This window comes from Periplaneta americana, chromosome 11 (genome assembly GCF_040183065.1).
Source record: "Periplaneta americana isolate PAMFEO1 chromosome 11, P.americana_PAMFEO1_priV1, whole genome shotgun sequence".
Lineage (NCBI taxonomy): Eukaryota > Metazoa > Arthropoda > Insecta > Blattodea > Blattidae > Periplaneta > Periplaneta americana.
This window is the reverse complement of record NC_091127.1, coordinates 80,154,070-80,174,026: the sequence shown is the minus strand read 5'-3', so window position 1 is coordinate 80,174,026 and position 19,957 is coordinate 80,154,070. Positions and strand designations below refer to the sequence as shown.

General features: G+C 36.2%; 1 protein-coding gene across 1 annotated transcript in view; it reads right to left on the bottom strand.

Annotated features, from left to right (window-relative positions):
- LOC138709125 (ABC transporter G family member 20-like) overlaps positions 1-19,957 on the bottom strand; it is a 299,649-nt gene that overhangs the window by 79,243 nt on the left and 200,449 nt on the right. The gene's annotated exons all lie outside the window — the stretch shown is intronic.

Here is a 19,957-nt window from a genome sequence, read left to right as displayed (position 1 = left end):
ATCCTTAGGAACATTCCTTTAGAAAGTAAGAGAAAAATGAATGAGGGAAATAAATAAGTTAAAAGACGTGTAAAATAATTTTAAAATGTATGTGTGCATATAATGTACGAAGGTCTACCTATGTATCGTATATCGTCCTGTTAATAGTAAAGCCGATTAAGTCCACTTTTTTGTAAAATAAGTTAAGTACAGTCCCCAACTTGTCTTTCCGTGCTCTGCATTCTACTAAAATAAGTCCGAAATGTTGCATGCAGGCAACAAATTAGAATTATTATGAATTAAGAATTTATTATGATTTTTCGTGCATTAATAGAGTTTTAATTCCTGATTTTAGAAAAATTGCATTACTGGTCTTAACTGGTTTTACTAGTAATAGGACAATAAATAAATTTAGGTTGATAAGTGAGTGATAGCTATATGACCGGATGTCAATGCTATCATTCAACATTGTAACGCACTCCAGCCAAATGAATGAATGAATAAATGAATAAATAATCCAATAAATCGAATAATCAAATAAATAAAATAATCGAATAAATCAAATAAATAAATCAATAAATACACAATACGCGTACTACAGTTTAAAGAGAACTGGAACATGGCAAAATCTAAACCCGTGAAGAAATACTACCTCCAAAGGAAATGGGAATATAATTATTTTGTTGTTGAAGACGAAAGAATTGCTTGTTTACTGTGTCCCATCCAATTTATTTCTACTCGTCATTGCAATATTAAACCACACTTCAACAAAGACCGTATTAAGAATTATGGAATGCATAAACTTTCGGGTAAGTTCATTATTATGAACTGTATATTTATTGTTTATTTATATACTGTTAAGTTAAGGATGTCACTCGTGTTCATTTTGAATTGAAATTAATAGTGACTTTCAAGGTTAATTATTTAAATGCTATAAATTTATGTTTCCGTAGGTGATGATAGGAGGAAAGTTTTCGAAAATCTAAAGCGGGTTAGGTGGAAAGAAATTTCAAAGAAACTATCGACAGGAAATCTAGCATAATTATAAACCTTGAAACGAGATAACGCATTATAAATACAATGAATTTATTACAATCCTTTTTGAAAATTACATGCCGTCACTGATGGACCTTTGCACGAGCAGAGAATGTAAATAACTCTATGCGGAAGTCGATCATCCCCTATAGAAGTGGAGTGATGCTGACGTCATATTTTCCCTACTTAAGAGTTCTGCAGGCCTGGTCGTACTTATAGGTCATTCGATATGTTGTGAAACCAAAAGCTTGCGTGCGCCGTAGCATATAGTAATAACCTTATTGTGGGAATAAGTGAGCTCGCTTGCTACGAGTAGAAGCGTAGTGAGGGAAGAAAGCTTCTCAGTCCACTTTCTTCTTCCCCTGCCGCGCAGATAGGTTTCACGAGATACCGAATGACCTATACAATATATTCTCTAGGTAGGTTTACTGTTAGGCTATGTGTACACAGGCGACAAATTGTTGAACGACATTTTTGTCGTCAACCTCTCTCGCTGGCAACTGCACGGCAATAGTGAGAAACAAAACTGTCGCGTCGTTGGCGTGTGTGTTTACCGGACACAGTTTTGTTGCCAGCGTCATCATAGATGAAGTACGAGTAGAAGCAGCTGCTATTTATTTTCAGTCTTGTAGACTGGAATTGAGAATGACGACGTGAATTTTGGGTGCATCCTAGTAGTGAAATACTGTCACTTGGAAAGTTTTATACAAGTTTTAAATGTCATAGTAATTATTCTGTTAAGTTTTATACTACTGAGTTATAGAATGAGAATTTCCAGTTTTTATGAACTTTTGGCTCTAGTTGGACCCTCAATTGCTCGGCAGGACACCAATGGAAAAGAGCTCGTCGTGTGGTAGAAGCCATCTTTGACATTTTAGCATCGAAGTAGTGTATTTTGTACAGGTCACTAAACATCAGCTTATCTCTTTATGAGTCGATTGTAAGGCCTACTCCTTGTTTTAATGACATTTTATACGAGGTTCCTTTTCAATCCCTCAATCCATGCAACGTGCGAGGAGCTTCCTTGACATGGGATGTGAGAAATCACTTTGCAGAATACTTAATTTTCCCTCAGGGTAGCGTTCCTTGGCAGTATGAAACGTGTAAAAGTTAATATACTGACGAAAACTGAAAACTAATGTGGGACTGCATAGGACTAAAGCGTATGTGGCATTTTACATGCATTGGTTCTATATTTAGCACAAACTGCAAGGTTTGTAGAATAATTTTGTTAAATTTCAAAGTATAAAATCTCTACAAAAGGAAAATATTAAAACACCAGTAATGACATTTGTATAATATTTTTTTTATTCAACACCTCTTAATAAAAATGTCCATTGTTATGTTGATACTTAGCATAATTTATTATAAAGTTTTTTTTTTGTTAATTGAAGTTAGTGTTATTAAAAGCAACGAGTGAGTTTTTTAAACTTTCATCCACTCGTTGCTCCTAGCAACCAACTTAATTTTACAGAACATTCTTATATGATATTTACTTTATATTATTAGTACCAAATTATCACCACCACCATCACTGTCTGTAGTACATGACAACATGTCGTCAAAAATGCATTGAAATTTAAAACATCATACTTACTGTATTTTCTACTTCCAAATTTCAATACCTTGAAAATAGCCAGTGTAATGCAAGATTTGTTAAAAAAACTGATTTTTAGACAATCAATATAAATATGTATTTTATTGACTTTTAGTGGAAATGGTTATTATGAGGTAATCTTTAAAGGACAGTACATTTTAATGAAAGGGAAATCGATATGTGCGATTGTCTGATATCTCCAACATGTTCTTTATATACATTGTTCAAAGTGTGTGTTAAGAGTATTTACCGATAGTAATTATTATTCACTTTCAGTTAAAACACTTCGCCTTAATTGCAAACACAAATATATTCAATGGCGAAAAATTAAGTTTATTTAATGAATTTTTACACTTTATAGAGTTATCCTATGAATTTCACTAAGAAAATTGCACTGTGCATTCAGTATTAAACATTTTGAGACATTATATGCAGAGATTTTTGAAAATAATTAATCGAGTTCGTAGTATATAATGTGTATACTGAATGTATCAATGTATAATATACACGGTGATTCCAAAAAGACTATGCAACTTTGTAAGCTTATATAAATTTATTTAGAAAACATACGAAGCTGGTTACAATGCCATCTGATAGCAAAACTCGTCAAGTTTTCACTGTATAGGTTTGTAGTACTTAGTTCTGTGACCGCGTGCGCTAACGTAGTTCATTTCAAAATGGCCGCTATCACAGGTGCAGAGCGAGCTTGCTGTGTGTTTTTGTTTGAAGAAACGAAATCTGCGACAGTGGTTCAGCGTAGATTTTGTACCCAGTATGGCAAGGATTCTCCTACCAGAGCAACAATTTATTCTTGGCACCGTACTTTTGTTGAGCCAGGCTGTTCTATTACCCATGCCAAATCTCCCGGACGTCCACGTGTGGCTGATGCTGTGGTCAAACAAGTGGAGGAACGCTTTGTCCGAAGTCCTAGAAAATCAACGCGGCGTGGTTTTAATGAAACTGGGATTCTACAACCAACCGTTTGGTGTATTTTAACGAGACGTTTGCAATTAAAACCAGACCGATTTATGATGGTACAACACATTACTGATGAAGATAAGATGGGTTGACGGGATGTCTGTATAGAAATGCTTGGTAGGATTGAAGAAGATGGAGACGTTATTTAACCACATGATCTTTAGCGACGAATCGACATTCCACGTCACGTAAAGTAAATACCCATAACTGCAGGATCTGGGGCTCTGAACCTTCACATCTTCATCTGCAACATGTTCGTGACTGCCCAAACTTGAATGTGTTTTGTGCCTTAAGTAAAACTAAAGTATACGGCCCCTTCTTCTTCCAGGAAAAAAGTATCAATGGTTTTGTCTAGCTGTATATGCTACAAAATTTTCTAATCCCGCAGATAAATGAAGATGATCAAGAAGGGGGAATCCAATTTCAGCAGGATAGTGCACTTCCACACTACCTCCAAAACGTCAGTGATAACCACCGGCGTGGCTTAGTCGGTTAAGGCGCTTGCCTGCCGGTCTGAAGTTGCGTCCGGGCGCGGGTTCGATCCCCGCTTGGGCTGACTACCTGGTTGGGTTTTTTCCTAGGTTTTCCCCAACCGTAATGTGAATGCAAGGTAATCTATGGCGAATCCTCGGCCTCATGTCGCCAAATACCATCTCGCTATCACCAATCTCATCGACGCTAAATAACCTAGTAGTTGATACAGCGTCGTTAAATAACCAACTAAAAAGTCCGTGATTTTCTCGACTTGTGATTTCCTGGTCGGTGGATTGATCGTGGAGGACCGACATCATGGCCATCTCGGTCCCCTGACTTGATACCGCTTGATTTCTTCATATGGGATTCCTTAAAGACCAAGTGTACGTTCCACCCTTACTGCCAATCTCGCTGAGCTCAGAAATCGAATCATTGCCACAGTTGAGTTAGTGACGCCGGATATGCTGCAGCGAGTTTGGCAAGAAATTGAATTCAGGTGGGATATCTGCCGCATGGCCAACGGAAGTCACATTGAACCACAATGAGTGAAAACTTAGTGAGTTTTGCTATTACATGGCTTAAAACCAAAGCTGTATGTTTTTAAATCAATTTCTATAAGCTTACAAAGTTGTATAGTCCTTTTCGAATCACCGTGCTGTATATAGAGCCATAGATAGTACCAATTTTATTACTTGAAGAAGTAGAAGAGCAAGAATAACTTAAATTTAGCAAAGCAAGTCAGTTCAGGAAATTCTTTAAACGGTCCAAAAATTTCTGTTTTAATATAATGCAGATTTACTTTAATTTGTTCATGTTTAAATACGCTATAACCAATGCAACTCTTGACAGCCTTCGAAATTCTACACAAATGCCCAGCTTAGGAATGTTTGCGAAACCGAATGTAGGCTAATCATTCGCGAAAAATTAAGCAAATAAAGTGATTTAGAAACTTGCACTCAGAATTCAATATTGAACATTATACTTAATACAAACATTAGCCCTATGTGCATTATGTTTTTGGAATTGAGTTATATAATCATTATTAAGAGTTGTTGAATAAAATATATTATGCTAAGGGGCTTATTGAGTAGTGCTGCCCCTAGGCACTGCTAAAATTCCCTTTCCCCTCTCACAATGAAAATAATTTATGAAACAGAGAAAGAAACTATAGAGAAATAACTAGAGATCGTCGGCCTGTCGACAGAGGTGTTGCCGGTGTACACGGTTCCATCTGATTACGTTACGCGCATCCTAGTCGTCAGACACACAAGTCGTCGCACTGTTGTAGACCCTCCACAACTCTTTCACCAGCTCAGACACAGTTTTGTCGGGTCTTTGCCTGTGTACACACGCTCATTCAAACTTACTGAACACACCGTAACGACAAACATGTTGTTCAACAATTTGTCGCCTGTGTACACATAGCTTTATTACTCCTGTTTTGAAAAGTTAGGCCTTGTTTTGTTCATAACGTTTAGTCCAATATTGAAACTTATTTAGATTGATGAATTTGATAGACTTTTCAAAAACTAAATGGTATTTACATATTATTATATATAAACCAGTTTCTTTTTACAGCTGTCGCCGTCTCTCGCACCCTAATTTCCATCTTTTTCTGTCATAGCAATCTTCTTCTTCCAGACCTCTTGATTGCATTGTTTTCTGTAGGCTACATCTATCAATACATTTAATGTTTTGGAGAGACAAAGACTAAAACGTACATTTAATCTTCCTTTACATTTGTTAATGCAGTATCATTCTCATTGTATGGAATTTTACACGAGTTGTAGTAGTAATAATAATAATAATAATAATAATAATAATAATAGTAATAATAATAGTAATAATAATAGTAATAGTAATAAAATAGTAATAATAGTAGTAAATGTATAAGTACTTATTATTACATATTTGTGACTGTACATTACACAACTGGTTTATTTTACGACGTTTTATCAATTATTGCGATCGTTATCTAGTATCTGAGTGAAATGAAGGTGATAACCAGGCTTCGAGACTTCGGACCCGATAGAGCAGTTCAGTGGGAAATCTGCATAACGGCGTACTGAGTGTAGTGGTAAAGCGTACAGTGGGTGGGGGTACTGTAGAATGAACGACAACAAATATGCAAAGGAAAACGCTCTGGATTTGAAGGTTCTGATGAATAATTTGGTTTTCATACAAACCTATTTTCAAACTGTCTGAAACTATTACACGGTTAGAAAAGTCAGAGCAAGAGGTGCCGGAAGCCCTCAAATTAGTTGAGGAAATGACACAGAGAATTAATACGACATCAAGTACAACGGTTACTGAACGTGTAAAACAGAAATGGAAATCAATTTTATGTAAAAATAACGGCTATAGAGCATTGTGTAATATAAACAGCAAATTAGTGGACATAGTCACCCGAGAATGAAGGATTGTCTCTTAGAGACTGCAATGATGTTAGATTTTTTTAGTTTTGCTCCTATAAAGTCATGCGACCTAGAGCGCATCTTTTCACAGTACAAACTGTGTTTGGTAGACAACTGAAAAAGATATTTTTTGAGACACTGAAAATGTATCTTGTAGTACATTGCAATTCGGTACTGTAACTGCACTTCCTAAAGGCGACCAATAGGATAAATGAAGAAATTAAAATTGCTACATGTTTATTTTCACCATTAACACTGTGTATAATTAAACACAAATGCTTATAAAAGACAGGAGAATAAATGCTTTTCATATTCTTTTGACATTGTCATTGTGTAATGTATATTTACTTTCAGAATGTCCATATGTGTGCGTTTCCCCATACTACCGTACTCTATTCTAAATAGCAACGTTGTTACCTCAACACATCTCTACCATTCACTACCTGCAGCGAGTCAACAACCTATAGCACAAGCACAGTAAACTTATTGTGTCGGGTCCAAAGTCTCGAAGCCTGGTGATAACGCTACCGAAATGAGTCCAGGGTCCAGCGCCGAAAGTTAACCAGCTTTTATTCTTTACGGGTGGAGGCAGTAGTGATATTCAAAAAGTTTAACAACCAGTTCTCTCATGTGTATCTACAATATGTTAAACATATCGTCGTTTTTCCTGCAATAACTCCTATGTGACATATTTATCGATTCTGAGATTTTTGCTCTGTTAAATAACTTAAATAGTGATACAGCAAATAATAAAATCTCCGATATGTAATTATATAGCTTTGTTTCGAAAATGTAAGAATTCACAGTCTCCTATGTATGGCTGCCATAGAATGAATGAATGTGCTTTTTCTTCCTACAGAAAAAAATATATATTTTGCACATAGAAGTTATTGCAGGAACAACGACGATATATAGTATATGTCTGTGGTAATAATTGCAAACATTATAAACTGAAAAGTTCGCCGAATCTAGAAATAATTTAACTGGTTCGTCCGAACTGGCCGAATATCACCACTGGGTTGAGGGAAAATCCAGGAAAAGGCCTCAACCAGGTAAATTGTCTCAACCATGACTTGATCCCGGCCCGCTCGTTTCACGATCAGACATGCTAACTGATATTCTACACCGGTGGACACAAGACTGTTCTAACCTAGAAGATTTAATAGAGTCAAAATAAGAACATTAGAACTAATTGTAACTTGTTCAGAACACATTTTTCTTTTTATTAAAATTTTTAAAACATTCAACATTTTGTTTCTGTCAAGGTAGTTAAAAATAAGATTAAAAGAAATACAAACTGGACTGCTTTTTATGCTGATGTGATTCTAATATTCACATAAAAATTCATAGCAGAAAAGATAAATAAAAACTACATTAAATCACACACCTAAATGGAAGATACACGTCTAATACAGTATATTATGCTACAATAACTATGCCAACTATAATCTACTCAAGCGAGATATGGGTCATTTCACAAAGTGACGAATGTTATATGTACGAGTATTAATCAGAAATACAATTTATAACAATTAAAAATTGCTCAGAATTGACGGAATAAAAGAAAGACTTCAAAAGGACAAGACGAGAACATGAAACTTACTGGTGTGCCTACAGTACTGACGAAAGGTCACATTAAATTGGGAAGACGAAGACGAAGAGAGGTGCTTGAACAAGAAATGCAACATGGTTATTGTAGAGACGAATAAAAGAATAAGAAGACAGACATAAAGACGGGTTGGGAAAGTACATAAATTAATATTTATAGTGTAGCACTCCTCTTACATAGACCTAAGCGATTTTCTATGGATACTTCTAATACAACAGAGAAAAAAGATAATATATAACCAATCAAAACTAAGATGAAAGCAGATTGGAAGTGTTGCAGAGACAATGGTGTGTAGTCGCTGGGGATGTTTACTCGATGTTTGGCAGCCGACAGAGCCGCCTGGTGCTTCAAATCTCTCCACCAATAGTCTATCAGGCCTGCTTCCTGTACATGTAGAGTAATTTCGTTGAATTTCTCCAGCATGGGATTGCCTCTCTGTACAGTAAAAGTTATATACTGACGAGAGACCATATTCTGCAGCTGACACAGCAGAGGTTTTCCATTGTAATTTATATACTTTGCGAAAACGAGGTAATCCACAGAGATCTTGGAATGTAGTACTGCGAAGTCTTCCTTGAGAGCTGCGCGGTCGACACAATGTTCTGCGTTGGGACAGTGCTTTGCCCGATCGAAGCGCTGATCTTGTAACTCTGGAACGATAGAATTCAGCGTGCCGTCGTGCCCGAACTCAATTTTGGAGTTGAGCAACTCTTCTACGGTAGTAATCTGCTTCTCGTATCCAGGATCTACCATAAAACTCACCAAAAATGTCTGGTATACAGTGCTGATCGCTAAGTTGTACCCTACCCACAGAAAGAAAACTGTTCTAATCACCACTTTTCCAGGAAGTTTGCTACAAGCTGCAGATCCCATGGAAACAGTAAGAAGAATAAAGAGAACTTTTATTAGGTTAGTCAATGATTTTGCATCCATTTTCCTAATTAGAATCCACATAAGGACTGAATAAATTACATAAATAACCATCAGAGCAAACCATAGTCAGAAAGAGAACACCCTAAAAAGACTTTTCCAGCTGGGAATTGGTCTTGAGCAAGGTACAATCCAAACAGCGCTGTCATACAAATGTGGGATCGTACATTCAATACCGTGATGTAAATGACATCTATAATACATACCACACAAAGCCAAATCTGTTCTACCCTCGATCAGATCACCCATGACTCCTATCCAAGTACCGTTATTGAGGAGTTTTCCCCACATGCCTTCATCAGATGGAGGTTGAAATGTTAATCTTCCTTTTGTCTGTGCAGCTATTAACTCAAATAATCTAAATTGCAGACCGTCATATAAATCTTGTCTTCCTCCCGTAGAATTGTGTACTTTTATTATGAATGGTTTGTATTCAAATGTAGTTACTCTGAAGGGACAATTGGAAGAGTTGATAGGCGACGTCTTTTCAATTCGAGATAGGTTGTATAAGAACCTGCCTTCACTTTGTGCATTGGTAATCCACTTATCAACTAACAAAACATTAACAGATCTACCACATTTGTTTGGAGATCTGAATGGAGACCAAGTGTACACATCCAGTATAGCAATTAACTCTCGACTGTTAATATCTTCCAGTTTAAGATTAATTTGGGAAGAAAATGCATGTGTAGGTATCACGACAATTATGTTAAACACTCTCTCCTGCCGAAGTTCACGAATTATGTTCCTAGAAATTTGATTACTGCGTGACCTTGTAGCTTTGATCACTGCCACAATGAACACTGCACGTGGATTCCATCCTGCACTTCTCTTCATACTGGCGATGTCTGCACGCAAATGCATCACAATATCAAATGGTGGAAGAAACAGAACATAGATCCCATGCAGTCTTTCGTTTCTATGCTCACGTTTATCTTTGTTAGAATTGAATACAATTATAGGTAATTGGTGACTCTCATGCAGTTCTCGCAGACTTAAAACTGTAGTTCCTATTTCAAGAATATTTGGATCTAGGGTAGATTTGTTGGAATCTGTGTAGTATTCGGTAGTTGATAGAGACACGATGCAAGGATGTGCCACTATGAAATGGAAATGGCGCATTGCAATTTCGTTCACACATTTGGTCATTTGCTGCTCTAGAAGTTTGCCAGATGTTAGAATAATGAGTTCCAGAAACACTATATACCAATTGACCATAATAATTATTGGAAATTAACGTTTTGACAATACGAAAAAGGCCTACTATTTTCTTCTCGTTATTATTCTGTGTTAGCAAATTCTTACGAACTGTATTTTTACGAGTTATATTTGCCTGTGGTCTAATGCTTTGTTACAGAATTATTTTCGAATAGTAGTGCACTTACTCGATAACATTATATATCACACAAATCCAGGAATGCTCTGGATTTCTTCCACGGAAAAATATCACCGGACTGAATGAAAAATCTGAATTTTAGAGATTTCCACTTGAAGTGAATATTATTCAATGAAATGAAGTAGTTTATATTTTCATTGTCCATAAGCTACTCCAATCACATATACTGTATTCTGTTTTACGGAAGATAATTATGGTAACCTTAGTTAATAAAAAATGGTGGAACTGATGTTCAGAGGAAAGTTACGGTGTATTAGTGATTTGTACCATTGGCAAGGTTTGCACGGTTATTTTCTCAGTTTTGTTAAAACTATAATATCTGATCTGTTATGAAGTGACCAACGTTATATCTATTGCTGAATCATTTTATGGCTGAAATACTAATAAGGCGAATTTCCTATGAATAGTGCATATTTAGAGACGATACTTTGGTGCAAAACTTTATATACACTGACACGCTTCAAAATTACAATCGTTGTTTTACGACCTAATTTTATATTTTAATTTTACACTTTCTGCACAAATAACACTCTGCTTTATCTTTAATTATGTAGGCCCTATCTCTCGTAATTCTTATTGGTGTCACCTTTTCTTACCAAACACAAATGAAACTTTGGGTCCTAGAAAGAAGTTCACCATTTATCAACCTTGTGTTCGATGCAATATAATTTCCATTACTCTACAGCCATTAAGAAAATTTCTTCATAAACTGTTAGTGGATGAACGAAATAAAATATGTTATTCTTAATGGCAACAGAAGCATATGATTTTCCATCGATTTACAATACAAATAAAGAAAAGGAGTAATGTAGTATATACATTAATTTTATGAAAAGATTATTATTGACAGCAACCCATCTGAAATCTATAGATGAACGAACACATTTCATGTTTGTCTCTATTACTCAATATCCAGCTTATATGCAATGATGTTCTTTTTGAAAGCACATACGATCACGCATATTCTATCCATTAGAAGTTACATTGTGTTTGAATAAAAAATGTATGAGTATTATGTAGGTAATGTATGAGTGACATACAAACAATAATACTTTGAACAGTTAGATGAGAGGAGTTGATGCTGCAATAACTTTGAAAATAAAAACGTCGTTAAACGTAACACAAGACAAAATAAGAACCACTATAGCCTATTTAGGTATTATGACTGAACACGGGAAGGAATTTATCACGAGAATTTGCTGTTTTGTTGAAGAGCGAAAGCAAGACTTCCCACAAACTAAACTGGATTATTCACTATATTTTTTTTGTTTGGTTTAACTTATGAGACGATACGCAATATTTCACTTCACTTCCTTGTAGAATTTAGCCATCACATAAAAATTGTGACAGTTGGGTGGCTCTTCTACTAACCATCCAAACATGTAAGATTTATGGAAAATGCATTAAACTTTCACGTAATATGGTCATGTATCAGTAAGTTACGCGTATGTTCGATAATTCAATAAAGGTACAGGTAAATGTACAACAAATAAGTCATAAAATTGGGACACTGATCACCTCTCAGAAAACCATTGTTCGCCATTTATTTCATTCTATTATTATTCCTTGCAACGAACTTGTTAATACATCATTACCCGGCACGGTCAACCAATGTCTTTGCACGCTGGAAAATCGGATTCAAATCCAAATCAGTCTAGTAGAAGTGCTGATGATACTCTGTTCCCTGCTGTCATTTAATTTCTCCATAATTCAGTCATCTATATTACGTTGCAGAAGTAGTCGGAACACTTTAGCTTCTTCTAGGGAGACCAACTACAATGAATTCTTACGGCGAATGTTCCATGGAGCAAGAGAGTAGATGTGTATTATTCTCTGCATGCTATAATGCTTTTCACGCGGCTTTGTTTATACGTCTCATCTTCTTCGTGGCTACAATATTTTGTCTGGGTGCATGTAATATTATTATTTAAATTACTGCACTAACAGCTGCTGAGTCTTAACATTACAACTAGGTAACTTTGCTTAATCTCGAATGGTTCGTGTTGTTCTGGGCGGCTAAAAAGCCACGACCTTCATGAACTAATTCGCATGAAAAAGGGATATATATATAACGTATTCGTTATTAGATACAGTGTTTTAGTGTCTGTATAAAGAGTGTGCCGTAGTACAGTAGAGCGTCTCGTTTAGGCAGAGTGAAAACGTAAACAATGTGCAAGTAACGTGTGGGGGGAGAACGAGCCGTACGATAAACACGAGGGATGCACAAGGTTTTAGTTACAACATTTATGGCGGAGCATTAATTGAGATTATATTTTCCAAAAACACACAAAACAAACGAACACAAATTGCATAACTTTATCATAAACACATTTTAACAAACAATCAATTGTAACGTTGAAATATTTCAATATAACAAATCAAATTTTGCTACTTATTTCATGTTGCGTTCAAGCAGCAATTTTTATGATCATGAATTTCATTCTCTGTACGACTAACATAATATCACAGTCTTCTGCGGCCGAATTAACAAAACTACAATATATTGGTCTGAAGTGGTCACGTACAGTGCCTGAATAAATTGATCTTTGAGAAGGGATAATTACGTTTAGGAAATAGTGTTATCACTTCAGATCAATATACTGAAGTTTTGTTAATTCGGCCACAGAAGATGGTGATATTATGTTAGTCATACAAATAATAAAACTCATGATCATAAAACATGCTGCTTGAAAGCAACATCATATAAGTAGAAAATTTGATTTGTTATATTGAATTACTTCAACGTTACAATTGCTTGTTTGTTAAAATGTGTATATGATAAAATTATGCAATTTGGAAAACATAATTTCAATTAATGCTCCGCCATAAATGTTGTAACTAAAACTTTGTGTATCCCTCGTGTTTATCGAACGGCTCGTTCCCCCCCCCCCACACGTTGCCTGCACTTTATTTACGTTTTTACTGTGCCTAAACGAGACGCTCTATTGTACAGTAGTTACCACAGACAGACGTAGCATTTGTGGCTCAGTACTAGCGTTCTGGTTTTCTATTCAGGCAGCCCAGGTTCGATACCATGCCAGATAGTGATGGCATGTGTGGTGGAAAAGCAGGTTTTATAGATGGTTTTTCTCGGGGTACTCTTTCTCCGCTCTATCATTCTATCAACACTCTTAAAACTCTTCTCATTTCTTAGGCTATATAATTCACAATAGTTAAAAATAGACTAGGACGAAGTTTTGAGGGTAGTACAAGTTTCCGATTCCGATATAGGAATGACTTAGAGATCCCAGTCCTGAGGCTTGTTAGTAGGACCCCCGGATTTTGATGACATCATCTTTTTTCGGTTGATGCTAGGACTATGTTCTGTACAGTGTAAATATGACTCGTACCAAGAGGCGTGAAATGAAACCATTTTATGTTTTTATTTTTACTTTTTTTGTTATTTCTCCCGGTTAGGGCATTTCGTACAATTTTAAAGAAATATTAAAATCAATAAAAATATCAAGGCTTTTGTCATTTTAGCTAGTTATAATGCATTATCGTTAAAACATTACTAAAACTCAATTATCATAGTCTTCAAAACCAAACGGTTTGCAATTCTCGGAAATCTGTGACAACCCTTCTTCTCCTACATATATTTTGTTTCGAACTTGGACTGGTCCAACCGCAAAGTGTTCATTTTTATTCTTAAGCCGCATATCCACGAAGAGAGGCTGCTTCTCGAGGCTCCCTCATGATGCTTGCTTCTCTCAGTGGATACCTTGCCTTACAGACCCATTATTTAGTCCTGACAGCTCAGTGACGCGAAAGAGGGGAAATAGTAGGAGTAGTGGAGAGAGATTCGGAGTATAGATAAAAGCGAGTCGTCAGTAAAGAAATGCAGTACAGCTTAACTGTATTGGAAAGACATTACTCTACCGCATGCGTGACATCCGATCGCTCTGAATGCAAGAGACTGACTAACCCGAACACACCTTGACGTAACTTAGTGGACTCGCCTGACCCAGGCGCACATTGTCCGTGACTACCAGGACTAAATAATTGTATTGTACAAGAGTGCGACGCTGCCTCATCCGTGAGACAATTCCAGTCGGGATTGGATGCGATCAAAAGTGTCTCGCAGTAATTAACTCGCTCCGTGTGGACTGTTCGTTTGCAGAAAATGTTATCACTCAACCTGATGTTAACTACTTTAATTGCCGCGCACTAAGTGGTGGCTCACGCTGCTTGGCGCTCTTGCCTCGTTAAAAAAAAAAAAAAAAAAAAAAAAAAAAAACACCGCGACGAAAAGAGCAAGCAACAGTCCGTCGCGTAGTGATGGTACCTGCAATTGTCTATTTGGAAAGAAATTTCTCGATGTATACGCCTCTTTTTTTGTTCACAATATCCAGTCCTTCACATTTGAAGATCTACGGAAAGTGTTTATGACTTAAATGATGTACTGAGTGAAAAATAATTGTGTACCAAGATCAAAATAAAGGTAATTTTAAGTAGTTTTTTTTCTTTTTAGGCCATTTCAAATTGAAGGGTAGGTCATAGTCATCTTTTTAAGGTAATTTTAAAGTAGGTGATTAAAATCTTGGCCCTACTTATCAGGTACTCGTCTAGGGATGGGACCTAGCTCTGTTTAGGGTGACTATATTAACATCGATAGAAAAGACGACACAAAGCTTCAAAAAGGAGGATATTGTTCGAAAAAAAGGGACAGAAAATATGTAGATTTAGGCTTAGGCCTATATTATACTATAAATTATGTCAATATCTATTTTATTGCGAAAATAATTACAGTACAGATTTAGACTTGTATCATACTTAAAAGTATGTTAATATTACAAAACACTCTTGATAAAACTTAATAATATTGATTTTACAGTTAGCTACATATGAAAGTCAAGGGAACTATAATTATTAACGACAACAGAAAATATTTATTTGTATTTAGGCTTAAACTTACATTGTACTTAAAATTATGTCAATATCTATTTTATTACAGCATACTTACGATAAAACTTAATAACATAAAACGATTTTACAGTTAACTACATATGAAAGCCAAGGGAACTATAATAAAATTATCAAAATACATAAAAAGAAAGCACAAAATTTGAATTTAATATTACTTTGTAAGCAAAGAGAGTTATGACCGTTGGCAAAGAGTGTATTCCGTCGATGTTGCTGCCACCTACAAACAAATTACTTGAAAAAGGCGTAAAATCAGATAATTTCAAAGTATCAGGCATACTGTATGTACAAGTTACGAAAAGGAGGACATTTCTTGATTTTTTAAAATCCGCCCGGACGCCGGACAAAGGCCTAAAAAGGAGGACATGTCCGGACAAAAGAGGACGTCTGGTCACCCTGGCTCTGTTAGGGCTGAGGAAGGATAGCCCACCTGTCATCATCGGACTTATGAATGCCATCCAGACCACTTATAGGACTTGAACAATATATACAGAATGGCTCACTTAACTTTTCCACGATCGATAATATTTTAACTGTCGTTGCTGTACGCAATACGATAAACGCATATAATATATATTTTTTTACTTAAAGAATTTTCAAGATATGAAGGTCTACATCATTTCTTAAATGGTAATACAGTAATAATGTATTTCATTGTGGCATTAAACATGATTACTCTGGAAAAACAGGAAATCGTTGTGGTATGCAATCACATTCCTCACAGTGGATACTTTACAGATTCTGTTCGAAGACAAAGAAAAAAAGCTATTCGCATTGCAACACTCCTGTGCACGCTCCATCACTAATCGACTCACAGCTGTCAATGTTTCTGGAGTTATTGCAGTATACATTGGCAATGTCGTATTTCATGCCTTCCACTGTAGTTTGAATCTGCTGGTACACTGCATTTGTTGCATGTTTCCAGAGAAAGAAATCTAAGTGTTAGAATACGCTGAAATATCTGAAAAGAACTACTTCTTCCCAGCCATCGATTTAGTAATAGACGGTTTAGTGCATTTTCTGCCATTAAGGATTAGGAGCAGGAAAACTATCATGCAGATATCACATTATTTGACGCAAATTCAGCTGTATATCTTCCAATAATACGGGTTACACACATCTCAAGAAACATCTGTGCTTTCGGCCTTCAATTCAATTTCTATTTGTCGTGTTATATTACTCAGTAACAATAGTTAAAATGTTTTCGGGGTATAAGCCTTAAGAGTGCCTCCCGTCCAGGTACATTATATAGGGTAAGGTTAAGTGTGTCGATCCGTCCTGATGTCGGACCTTCAAAAGTCAACCTAGTAGGACTAGGAATAAACTCAAGAACTTAAAATAATAACGATTATATAACATTCTGTAATCTTATCTCGCTCTACTTCCAAATTAAAGCCATTATGCTTCAGCCTTCCTATTCTTAAGGAGAGTTAGCTTTTATGTTCAAAATTTGGCTGAACGCACCAACGCTCTACCGACCGAGCTACCCAGAAATTCGCCCGACACCGACACTTGGTCGAAGTTCGTGCCATTCAATACATTAGCACCAGCTAGCGCTAACGTAGGTTTGAGGGTGAGCTTAGTGGGCGGTGGTCGCTTTTCAAATCTAAGTTCAACTGATCGGCGCGTTCTCCTCTGTTAGATTTCAGAGTGTTGTGAACAAGGCCTCAAAACGATTTTAACCGATGTCATCTCCATTCGGGTATACTTGCTGCCATTTTTAACATCTAGGCCTACTACCTAAAAATTAGGTCCACCATTATATGGTATAAGTAGCAATCAAGACACAAGCTTATGTTCCGCATTATTATATACGAATTAATATTTAAATTTTCTAGAAGATACACATTTTTAGCTACAGTGTTTAATAAGGATTAAAGTCTAACCGAGATTTATAAGAAGGTCTCACTTGTTTTAAACTCTCCAAATTCTTCACAATGCTAGGTAGGTATTGAGCCCAGACACTCGCCGAAAATTCGTCAGAAAAGTTTCCCCCATGAAGACGTATTCCGTAACGTTAGTCCAAGACATGATGCCCTAATTTAGATTTGCAGCTATGGTGCGGGGAAAATATATACATAACAATTTAATAATATATGCGGCGCTATTTTCGAATACATATGTATTCTAAATTACTCGTATATATTTCGTTCAACTTCGAGTGCAGTTGAGCTTTCAATGAAGTTACGGAACTGCACACGAAGAAGTTGTGCAAACTATATAATTCTATCATGTAACCTTAGAAGTTTCAATATTAAAACACAGGAGAAAAATTAGAAATGTAATGTCTTTTCTAATTTTAATGCTCAACTTCATCAATGAGATATTAAGGCCGTGTCTCAAAGTTACATTTTCCGATGATGTGTACTAGAGAGTTGTCTAAAAATTCGGATGTGACGTCAGAAGTCATGATCCAAAGCTACATAGTGCATAGCAATCAAGTCTGTAGTAGCTAGTAAACGAAAATGCTTGCTTGATTGATGATTTGTTCACTAAACAAACATGGATACCTCATCAGCAATTCGAGTTATGTTATCTGAAGATGCTTTGGTAGTGAAATAATAATAATAATAATAATAATAATAATAATAATAATAATAATAATACTAATAATAATAATGTACAGTAGAATAACACGTTAACTTTGAACACTGACATTGTTAATACCTTCTTTACAATATTTTAAACATTATTATACAGCTGGTGCCAGCGTTTTTGGTGTGTGTCCTAGAGTATAGTACTCAGTTTATGAACATGTTGCTAATGCAGCTGAGAATGGTTCCACTTCCTATACACGTCACATCAGCCATTTGTCAAACACAGTTGTCAGACTGACTGCTGCAAAGGTAAAACACGCGTACTTAACGTTCACATTACTTATTTCACACGCCAAAAACGGTGACGCGGACTGTAATATATTAAGCCTTATCTTTTCCATCTTACTCGTAATGAAACCACATTAGGACACTGCCTTCTTAATTCAATGCTGCACCGTGATATCATGGTTTTTAGAAAAATGGTCTGTGAAGAAGATCGTGTTTCAAGCATACATTTACAAAGCTCTCTGGTGTGTAATTTACAAGTCACCTAGTTGCTAGTCACTAGTGCATTAGTGTGTAGTATGGACTTGAACCTTGAGACATGGCCTAAGATTTGGTCAGCGAGATACTTAGAAACTACCAATCATCTTACGGCACATTAAAGGCTGGTTCACAATAAACCGGGAATGGAAACGACAACGAGAACGAGAACGAAAATATTGTTAAACTAAATGTATTTAAATGTAGAAATTCACAATTAACCAGAAGCTTACCGGAGCCCGGAAACGGGGACGTGAAAATTAATTGTAAATGCTCACATTTAAATACATTTATTTTAACAATATTTCCGTTCTCGTCCTCGTTGTCGTTTCCGTTCCCGGTTTATTGTGGACCAGCCTTAATCAATCAAACCTACAAACCTAAGAATTGGTTTTTCCGGGCTAGAGGGCCGTGGTCTGTCGGTAATACAACCAAACGTTTCGTCCACTACTCCGGTGGACATATTCAGTGGCGTGGTACACGTGAGCGTAGAGATCTGCTGTGTGTATAAAGGACGACACCAGTATCATTCTTCATCTGAAATACACGCCAGTTACGTCGCGTGAAGTTAAGAGGTCGTTTTCCATTTATAAGAACATTCTAACACACAGAAGGCAATTGATGACCGCATAAAATATGGAAAAAATATTTAATTATTAATTACGCCTCCAAACAATAATTAAAAGAGGAAGAATCACATGTGTACCTGTACATTTTTAAGTTCTGTTTTCTTGTCGAAGTGCAAAAATACATATAAATTACATATTCTTTATTTATTACATAGCCTATTTATCTACATATTTTGCCATTTTTAGCTACATATTTCTCATTTTAATAATTTGAGCTCTAGTGATAAACTAGCTGTAATAATTTTTATGTATTATATATAATAAGTATGTTATAAAATAATATGTATTATAAAATTATGTATCAAATTTATTTAATATCGGTATACAGTATTAAACCTATGATTTTACTTCTCATGGGAGACTTTTTTCCATTTTCAGTGCTATCAAATTTTTATATATTTTAATTGTTGATGGGGTCAGAGACCATGCAACGTCTCAACTATCTTACAACGGAAATCTAGAACAGCCTGGGTATAGAGGGGAAGGAAAAAGGAAATGAAATACCCCAGCCCAAGTCCTTCCCGCTTCAGAGACGAACACATACTGAAGCACTGCTCATTAGTGGTGGAATTTAGGCAACCAGCGAAAGCTGAAAACCATGATGCATGCCTCACAATCCCTCACTTATCAATGCTTGCCTTCAGGTCTACTCGTATCGGTCCGATCCGTAACTGTCTTTGCCGAGGAATGTTATGTTTTATTTAACGACGCTCGCAACTGCAGAGATTATATCAGCGTCGCTGGATGTGCCGGAATTTTGTCCCGCAGGAGTTCTTTTACATGCCAGTAAATCTACTGACATGAGCCTGTCGCATTTAAGCACACTTAAATGCCATCGACCTGGCCCGGGATAGAACCCGCAACCGTGGGCATAGAAGGCCAGTGCTATACCAACTTGCCAACCAGGTCGACT